Source organism: Sinocyclocheilus rhinocerous, unplaced genomic scaffold, assembly GCF_001515625.1.
Source record: "Sinocyclocheilus rhinocerous isolate Xijiao unplaced genomic scaffold, SAMN03320098_v1.1 scaffold1265, whole genome shotgun sequence".
Lineage (NCBI taxonomy): Eukaryota > Metazoa > Chordata > Actinopteri > Cypriniformes > Cyprinidae > Sinocyclocheilus > Sinocyclocheilus rhinocerous.
This window is the reverse complement of record NW_015657967.1, coordinates 738696-748085: the sequence shown is the minus strand read 5'-3', so window position 1 is coordinate 748085 and position 9390 is coordinate 738696. Positions and strand designations below refer to the sequence as shown.

At 36.7% G+C, this 9390-nt stretch overlaps 1 pseudogene; it reads right to left on the bottom strand.

Moving 5' to 3' along the window:
• Nucleotides 1-6746: 6746 nt before the first annotated feature.
• LOC107721819 (putative nuclease HARBI1) lies at nucleotides 6747-8360 on the bottom strand (annotated as a pseudogene).
• Between the last annotated feature and the right edge of the window lie 1030 nt (nucleotides 8361-9390).

Sequence of the window (9390 nt, the reverse complement as noted above, 5' to 3'; positions counted from 1 at the left end):
ATTCTGAAAAGAAGAAAGATTTGTTTTCTTTTCAATGTTTGCCTAAAATGAACCATATCATAGCCTTCAATATCTCTTTGAAAAATAACTTTGTAACTTTTAAACAAGTATTAAAATGAGTTCAATGTAGCTGTAGGAGTATTAAATAAAAAAAATAAAGTTGATTATCTTCATTCAGTTGTTCCATTTCTATAGGTAACATAAAAGCTCTTAATTCCAAAGATAATACAAGCTAAGCAGTGTATTCAGTAGGTTGCATTAGTGGCATAAGGTGTTGTAAGTATACAACAATGTGACAATAAAACAATGCATTTACTTTGATACTCAAGTACTTTTAAAAGCATGTACTTTCGTACTTTTACTTAAGTAAAAACCTGTCTTTACAACTTTCACTTGTAGTGGAGTAGTATTTGACCAGTAGTATCTGTACTATCACTCAAGTAATGCAGCTGTGTACTTTGTCCGCCTCTGCTTGTTTCAGAACATACAGAAAAAAAAGTAACGTTTCCATAATGTTTGCAAAATGATGAAGTGCAATGTACCCTTAACATTTGTATAACCAATATTTCTTTTTAAAACATTTAAAAAAACTGGACATCTTGAAAATTCAGAAATAACATTTTCATAACTTAATGGGAACATTAGCAAAACGTTCTTTGAACATATTTTTGTCAGCTGGGTACCCTCATGTTGCCAAAAAAACATGCATTCTGACAAAATAAACATTTCCAAGCATATAACATGAAATACAAATATTTAGACTATATAAGATGTTCTACCAGTACCTGATTATTAATTTATTTTTGGAGGTGCTTAACATTTTTATTTGGTAGACATTAAAAAAATTATAATAATAATAAAACAGAGATACCATATCATCTAAAACCTTTGGTTTCAAAGCTCTAGAATCTCGCACATAACAGCGCCCAACAAACCACACTGACCCTGGAGGAAGAAATTCCTTACATGTAGCGGGATGATGAATGGCTGTGAGGCCGGAACGCTTCCTCTGGAGGGGATAGAGATGCCAGAATAATGGAAGACCACGGCCAGAGCTTCTCCCTCAGGCTAATGGGCCAGAAAGCCACAGTCTAATTTTTAACAGACCTTTTGTTGCCTTGCTTCGGGCTCCTTGAGGAAACAAATAATGACTCCTCCGCTCACCCTAACGATCCATAATCAACAGATCCGTAACATTCCTTAACGTGTAATGCTGATTACTGTGAACAGCTTGTGACTGATTCATAACGTTGAAACTGTGGCGTTTAGAGTGCTGGAAGGCATGATGTGCATGAAAAAAGGATGAAAATCTTTCACGTTAAAGAAGATTCACGGCTTATTCACATTTATGGGAAGCTACACCGCGAGGAGCTTGATGCAAAACTGATGTGAAGTTTAGTTTGAATAAATCTGCAAGCAGACCACACACTCATAAACCCATACAGATAGTGAATCCTCCACCATTTGGAAGGTGTGGGGTCATCTTCATGACCCTCATTCAACATGCACTTCTGTGCAGAACTTCAAAAAAGGTATAGGGGTGAAATATCATAGCGCCTGCGGCAGAAACCAGCCCAACATCCTGCATAAATTCCCTTTGATGTGCAACTTTGATCGGAACCAGATACTAATACTGCAGCCGACCCGCTCTCTGTTAGCTGCTGATTATGTAATAAATGTAACAAACTGCCACTGAGATGAACAGGAACACTAACGGAAGGATTCTGCTTGTATTACTGACTTACGCTGCCTTCAAGCTTCCCAGCTAACAGGGAACGTTCTCACAACTTTCATGAACATTTTTTAAAAGTTACATAAATGTTAGGACAAAAGGTTTTTAATGTTTATAGAACATTCTTAATATGTGATACATTCTGATAAATATTCTGATAGCCTTCATTCTCATAACTTTGAAAGAAAATGTTCTGAGATCAACATTCTCAAAACTCCCTTATGATATTGTTTGTACTTGAGGAAAATTCTCAAAATGTTAAGAAAACGTTCTTCAAAAATTATCAAAGGGTCCTTTTGTTGTTATTTGTGCTTAATGAACGTTTCAAGAAATGTTTTTGTAACCTTTAAATAACATAATCACAACAATAAAACTGGACATTTTAACGTTCCTAGTGTTACGGGGCTGACGAGACGTGAGACGTGCGGATCCATGTGCAAGCTTTATTTAAAGCAGAGAGGTCAGAAACACAGGCTGGGATAGACTAGAGGGATAAATCCAGGAAAACAGGCAAAGATCAGAAACCGAGAAAACAGACAAGGCAAGGCAAGGAAGCTAACGAGGGCTCTGTAGAGTAGCTATCGCTGCTGGCGATAAGCGCATACAATACTCGGCAGCTAGAAAGGAGTGAGAATGAGTGTTAAATAGTGAGTGAGTGATATGAAACAACTGTGTGCAATCAGTTCTGTGTGCAATCAGTGTAATGAATGATGGGATATGTAGTCGTACATATGTATAGTGAGTGAGTGATATGAAACAGCTGTGTGCAATCAGTGCTGTGTGCAATCGGTGTAATGAATGATGGGATATGGGGTGATATGCAACAGTGTGTAGTGCGAGAGTCAATGAAAATGGAAAGGGTGACCTCTGATGGCTAGCAGACGGAAGTTCATGGACCGGATACGTAACACCTAGAATGTTACAAATTAAATTTTAAATAACATTATATTTTAGGTGAAACTAAAGTTAATAAGATGTAAGAAACGTTGTAGGAACCTTTAAATAATGTTCTAATCATGACAAGAAAACTGGACATTTTAACGTTCTTAGAATATTAATATTTAAAAATAAACATTCAAATAATGTTATATTTTGGGTGAAAATAAAGTTATGTTGTAAGAATAGTTTTTTGTAACTTTTAACATTCCAATCACGACAAGAAAACTGCACATTTCAATGTTTTAGAATCATTTCAAAACAGTGTTCCCACAACGTTTTTATATCCTACATTTGTTACCTGTGTGTGCACCTGAAACTCCAGCTTCTGATTCGATATGCCATGCATTCAAGTCTGAATTATAATACACAATTAGTCTAAACAAAATGGACGACTTGACAAAAACATTGTTCTACTTTTGAAACACACCAAAAGTTAACAATGAAAACCATTTCTATTGTTTATGTATGGTAATAAATAAAATAGAAATCAAATGACAGTGATGGTCTTGTCATTGCCATGTTGCACATTAACATACTCCTTCCATTGTCACATCTCAGCAACTCTTGAGTATCCCGCTTGTACTGTACTGTAAATACAACTTTGCTTGGTCATTCATGTGGATGGAACTCGTATATATGATATTTCAGACTCCACTTGAAGTCCACATGAGTATTCATTAAAACAGAGGCTCCTCCCAGACACTGATGGTGCAAACGGCCCTTCACAGCAAGTCAGGAACATGTCAAGTTATTTCCTTTGACTTAATCCTGCTTACAAGACTTCCATCTATTCTCTTTTAATGAATGCACCCAAATATTATAGCCTCAGTGTCTGTGATTATCCCTGTCAAGCTCCATGATAGATATCTAATGATCAGTGAGTATAATCTTCACAGAGCTGCTGTTATCTCAGGAACAGTTCACTTCACATCATTACACACATTATACTGCCAGTTTGCAACACAAATCTTTCTGGAAGGATTCTGGACTAATGGGGCATCTAGGGCATTACAAACCATGTGACATATAATCAGCATCTCCGTCAGTTATGCAAAGCTCCACAGGTGATGGAAAATCCAATCTAGATCTCGACAGCAATACAAGAGACGTCTGTGAAATGAATTAGGTCAAAATGCAGTTCCTGTGGGAGATCTCTTATTATTAAGAATGAAAATTCAAAACCTGTGTCTAATATGGTGCAGGACACCGGCCCTCCAGGACCGAGTTTGGACAGCCCTGGGTTAAGCAGTCCTCATCTTTCTAAATGTAAATCATTCATCGTGCATTTAAGAGGCCAGTGGCCTATTATTAATAATCATTAACAAGTGTTTAAAGTGATTTCAGAATAATGTGTTTAGTTACCGGTGTCCCTGTATTAATGTACTGGTCATTTTCCTGCAAGTTAAAAAAAAAAAAAAAAAAAAATGGTTATACAGTAAATCTCTCTCTGTTGGTTATAGATCTGAGCTTATGCACCTGAGTGAACATTTTTTGAGTGAACACTCCAAAATTATCCACAAATAATGTTTTTTTCCCCCCTCAGAAACAGAGGTGCAAGAGTTCAGATCAATGGGAAACATCCCCCTAAAGTTAAAATATTATAAATTAGTAGTTGTTTTATACCCTATGTGAGCAAAGTCAGTAAGTTTTTGTCCGACGTGATAACAATAATCAGCATTTTGGAGAAAAGGAAAATCCTTTCCAGATCAAAATGACTGAACACAACATAATGGTTAAATAAGCTTAAACTGATTTGATGGTTTAGGGTGACCTAGCTGGTTTCCTAACCTGGCCAAACTAGCTGTTAGCCAGTTTAATCCAGTCTCTGGTCCTCTAAAGTCAGCCAACAGAACATCCATGGAATCTTTCCAATGCAAAAAAGCTCTTATATTTATGTATGTAATTATTTTGATTATTAAAATATTCTTCACACTAAGAAAAAAAAAATGGTTAATTCACTTTTAAAAATAAAGGCTCTTTATTGGTGTTAATGGCTCCATGAAGACCTTTTAATGTCAATGGAATCTTTCTATTGCACAAATGGTTCTTTATAGTGGTTCTTTAGATGATTAAAATGTACTTCACACAAAGAAAAATTTTTTTTAAAGAACTGATCAGTGAAAGGTTCTTTGGGGAACCGAATGGGGAACAAAAAAAACCAAAAAAAATTATATATATATATATATATATATTTTTTTTTTTTAAACCTGGACAACAGACCTAAAGCAAAACCAATTGAGAATAACTAATCTAGACAGTGATGCTTGTTTAATCAGACTGTGCATATCAGTGAAACTCTTCTGCTGTTTTGGGCAAAACTCTTCAAAACACTTTGTTGTTTTCCCTCACCAAGAGGTTATGCAGTAAATTAGTCTGGTGCCTGGAAGCATGTTGTTTATCCCCAGCCTCATTTAAAAGTAAAAAAAACAACAACTTTCTTTCACATCTGAAACATTATTGTGTATCTGTCTTCCAATTTCAATGCGTTTCAAGTGAGCAGTCCTGATGCTGTGGCATTGTCAAATCTCAGTACTCAAGCAGACGATAGAATTACCTTCAGTTATCTGTAACATTAAACCGGGGGCCTGTACCATGATGGTGGCTGAACAAACTCAGTGTTATAGGATTAGTTTTGAGTTGACAAAACCAAACCGATGCAATCAGGCTTAATTGGTACCATGATGCAGATGATCAACTTTCTCTGTCAACTAGGGCTTTGATCCTTAAACTATGATTACTCCAGGGGCGCGTGCACAAAAGAGTGACGTCGGCACCGAACAACCAATCGCGTTCAATATGGATAGAGCGAGAGCCGTATATTTTTCTGCGGAGGAGCAATAAATAATTATTCAAAAATATGAGGAATATAAACATGTCTTTCAAGCATGCAGTGATACTGTCTCTACTGCCAAAGCAAGAGAAGAGTGTTGGAGAAAGATCGCTGATTGCGTTAATGCATAAGCTAAACAAATACATTCAATAGGCTATTAATTAAAAATTATGTGTATGATGTATGTGTGTGTGTGTATATGATGGTAATCCTTTACAATAAGGTTGTAGTTGTTTAGAGAACTTAATGCATTAGCTAACATGAATTAACAAATAATAATTGTTATTCAGCATTTATTAATCTAATGTTAATTCCGATAGAGTTGTTCAAGTTACTCATGTTACTTCACTGTGCATTAGACGTAATGTTAACAGTTACAGTTTTATTTCAAAAATGTATTAAATGCTGAAATTATAATGTACATATATATACGTATACTATATGTATGTATAAATGTATTTGTATATAAAAATGCGAATGTATATTACATCAAAGATTAATATTCATTGATTTTTAGATGCAACCCCAACTACAAACGTTCTTGGCAGCAGATAAAGACAAAATACAAAAAATATAATTCAAAGTGGTGAGTATTTACCATAACCTTTTATTATTTTCACAAAAAAGTGTGACGTTCAGAAAACTGGGGGAGGGCATGCAGCGGACAGAACACTATGAATAGGCTTTACAACAGTTATGGTTTACATTTGCCTACTTTTATTTATTAGGGCGAAGCAAATGACGAAGACACCCTCTCTGTGTGTTCTGAAACCGTTGCTGAGGTGAATGCATTTGACTTTTTTATATATTTTTTTAATGGCACACATTTGAATGTGTCACACAAATGTGACTGGCCCTTATCTCTTTTATTGTAGGATTTTTCACAACCTGCCCCAGAAACTGAGGCCTCTACCTCAATGGGCTTCAGAAGGAATGTGAACAAGGTAATGCTTTAAACCCTTAACATAAATTACAGCCAGTCCTGTGCCTGTATTAAGTCATGCCATTTGTGATTTGACTTGCCTTAAAGGGATAGTTCACCCAAAAATGAAAATGTGATGTTTATCTGCTTACCCCCAGGGCATCCATGATGTAGGTGACTTTGTTTCTTCAGTCCAAATACACCAAATAATGTTCTTTTTAGCAGCATCATATGACCACTTTAAGAAAACTTGTAATGATTTTCTGTGGTGGAATTATGTTTCAGGTGGAAACTGACTCAGTCAGGGCCCTTTACAAAAGGAGCCTAGAATTGGACTGCACACTAAAGGAGCTGGAATTTGAGCTGAGGAGCCTCCAAATTAAAAGAATTTAATTGGAGATCAAACAGCTGGAAAAACAGATCTCAGTATGTGAACTTACTAAACCAAGCAACACATTAGTATGAACACTGAATACTTTATTAGTGCAACTTTCTCTTTCTCCCTCCCTAGCCACATAAACAACAAAACCATTTGAGACCTATCTGCAGTTTCAATGTGCTTTTATTAAGTAAAATATTGAATGGTGATTGCATCTCTGACAGCTGCGCCAGCTAGGTGGTCAAGTGTGATGGGGTCAATTTCATCGGGGAGAAGCTGGTTTTGTGGTGGTACTCGCTCCTTTCTGATAGTGGCTATATTGTGCAGAATGGCACATGCAGCCACTATCTGTGATGCCCGCTTTGGTGACACCCTTAACCGCCGAAGGCAGTTGAAATGTGCCTTTAGGATGCCAAAGGTCATCTCGATCTTGACCCTGGTTTTACTGAGGGCCACATTGAAGCCGTTTTGTGGCCTTGTCTGAGGGTCAGGATAGGGGGTTAGTAAAAATCTCTGGCATGCATAACCCCTGTCTCCTATCAACAGGCCATCAAAAAGCCCTGTCACAGAACAGAAAAGGCGAACATTTTATAAGTTTTGCTTTGTCAATTAAAACGAACACTTTAAATTGTTTTGTACTGTTCCAAATTTAACTTGCCTTCCTCAAAGCGATGACACAAAACAGAGTCACGAAAAATTTGTGAGTCATGCACTGAGCCAGTCCATTTGGCATCCAAGCGTGTGATCATGCATTCATGATCACAAGTCATCTGTAGATGAAATGTACAGTAGATCATTGTCATATGTGTTAATGATTAATCTCACTGAAAATAAAAATCATCTTGCATGTGTAGTACACCTACCTGAACATTGAGGCTGTGAAAGGACTTTCTATTTCTTTCTATTCACATAATCTGCCTCATGTTCTCCAAGAGCTGTGCAGATTGCAACATGTGTGCAGTCTATTGCTCCTATGACTCTAGGGAATCCTATCATAAGATTAATTAAAAAAAAAAAAGATTTACAATAATATTAACATGTACTGTATTGTATAATTTAAGTGGTCTAAGTGAAATCAGCTTTTTTGGGGAGAAAAAAGTAAATCTGTTCATGTGATGTCACCCTGTCAATCTTACCGTCAATTTTATAAAAGCCCTCTTTTATGGACATGGTCGATAAATGTCCGGGGAACACTATGAAGCTATTTATGTACCTCTGCAGTGCGAGGACCACCTTGCGAATGGTTCGACAAACCGTGTTTTTCCCAAGGTTCTCTGCATCACCGACCGCATGTTAGTACGCACCACTTGCAAAAAAACGCAACGCAATACATACCAATTGCGGTACAGTAAGGGCATGACTTCGACGTGTCACATTTGTTATGTGCGGCTCAAGAAGTTCGCAAATATAAGAGATTCCTTCCGCGGAGAATCTGTATCTTTCATACAAGTAAGTATCAGGAAAAGCTAGGGGATTTTGTCTGTCCCTCTCTACGAAGTGCTCGTCTAACAATTTGTGCGGAGATGTCCACAGGATTTGGTAGAAAAGGTGAAGCCATTGCAACAGACACTGGGATATGTGACGTCACCTATATGTTTCTTTGATCACAGCTGATTGGTCAAATTTCAGTCTGAGATCTCGAATCCAGAACATAACCTGCCCCAGAGCAGGTTAGCCATGCAGCATAAGATACCATGGTGACAAACAACGATTAAAGCCGAGCTACCTTCATAGTACCTAAAACCCAGAGTTGGCGCAAACTAAACTGAAAATTTCCATGGCTAGCCATGGTACAGGCCCCAGGTGTGTTAGCTTTCAGGTCACTGATATAAACATGTCAACAGTTTACTTAACTTTCTCAGCAAGATTCTCTTCAGCTGTTGCATCAACATGACAATTGTTAGTTAACGCCCCCTTTGGCAACATTATCAATTGCATCTTGACACATCTCGAATGTACTTGCATAGATTATTTTTATGTTTAGATTACATGTTATAACAGCAAGAACGTAGCCAATATAACTGTTATGCAGTTTAGGAAACCATTAGGATGGATAATGACAGCAGATAAACACTGTGTTCCCAAACAGTGAAGAACAGAACATTCTAGTACTGCAAACTCACTGAATAAAATAATGGATTCTCTCTTTCTGCCTTTACAGATTCGGGTCAATTAAAATTTACTTTTTTTTTTTTTCCCCCAAATAGTTGTTTACGGTGTATCTTTTTTTAGGCTTTGTCATTAGTGGCGTGTGAATGTCAAACTATACTGGAGTTTACCGGAGTAAGTTTCATGTTTCATGCTGCCTATGGTTTGGGGTCAGAAAGATTTTTAAAAAAAGAAATGAATGCTTTTAATCATCAAGAATGCATCAAATTGTTCAAAAGTGAGAGTAAAGACATTTGTAATGTCACAAAAGATTTCTATTTCAAATAAATGTTGCTCTAAAAATATCCAGAAAAATAAAATGCATCATGGTTTCCACAAATATATGAAGCAGCAGAACTGTTTTCAACATTGATTATAATCAGAGATGTTTCCTGAGCAGCAATTCAGCATATTAAAATTTCTTAAGGATCATGTGACAC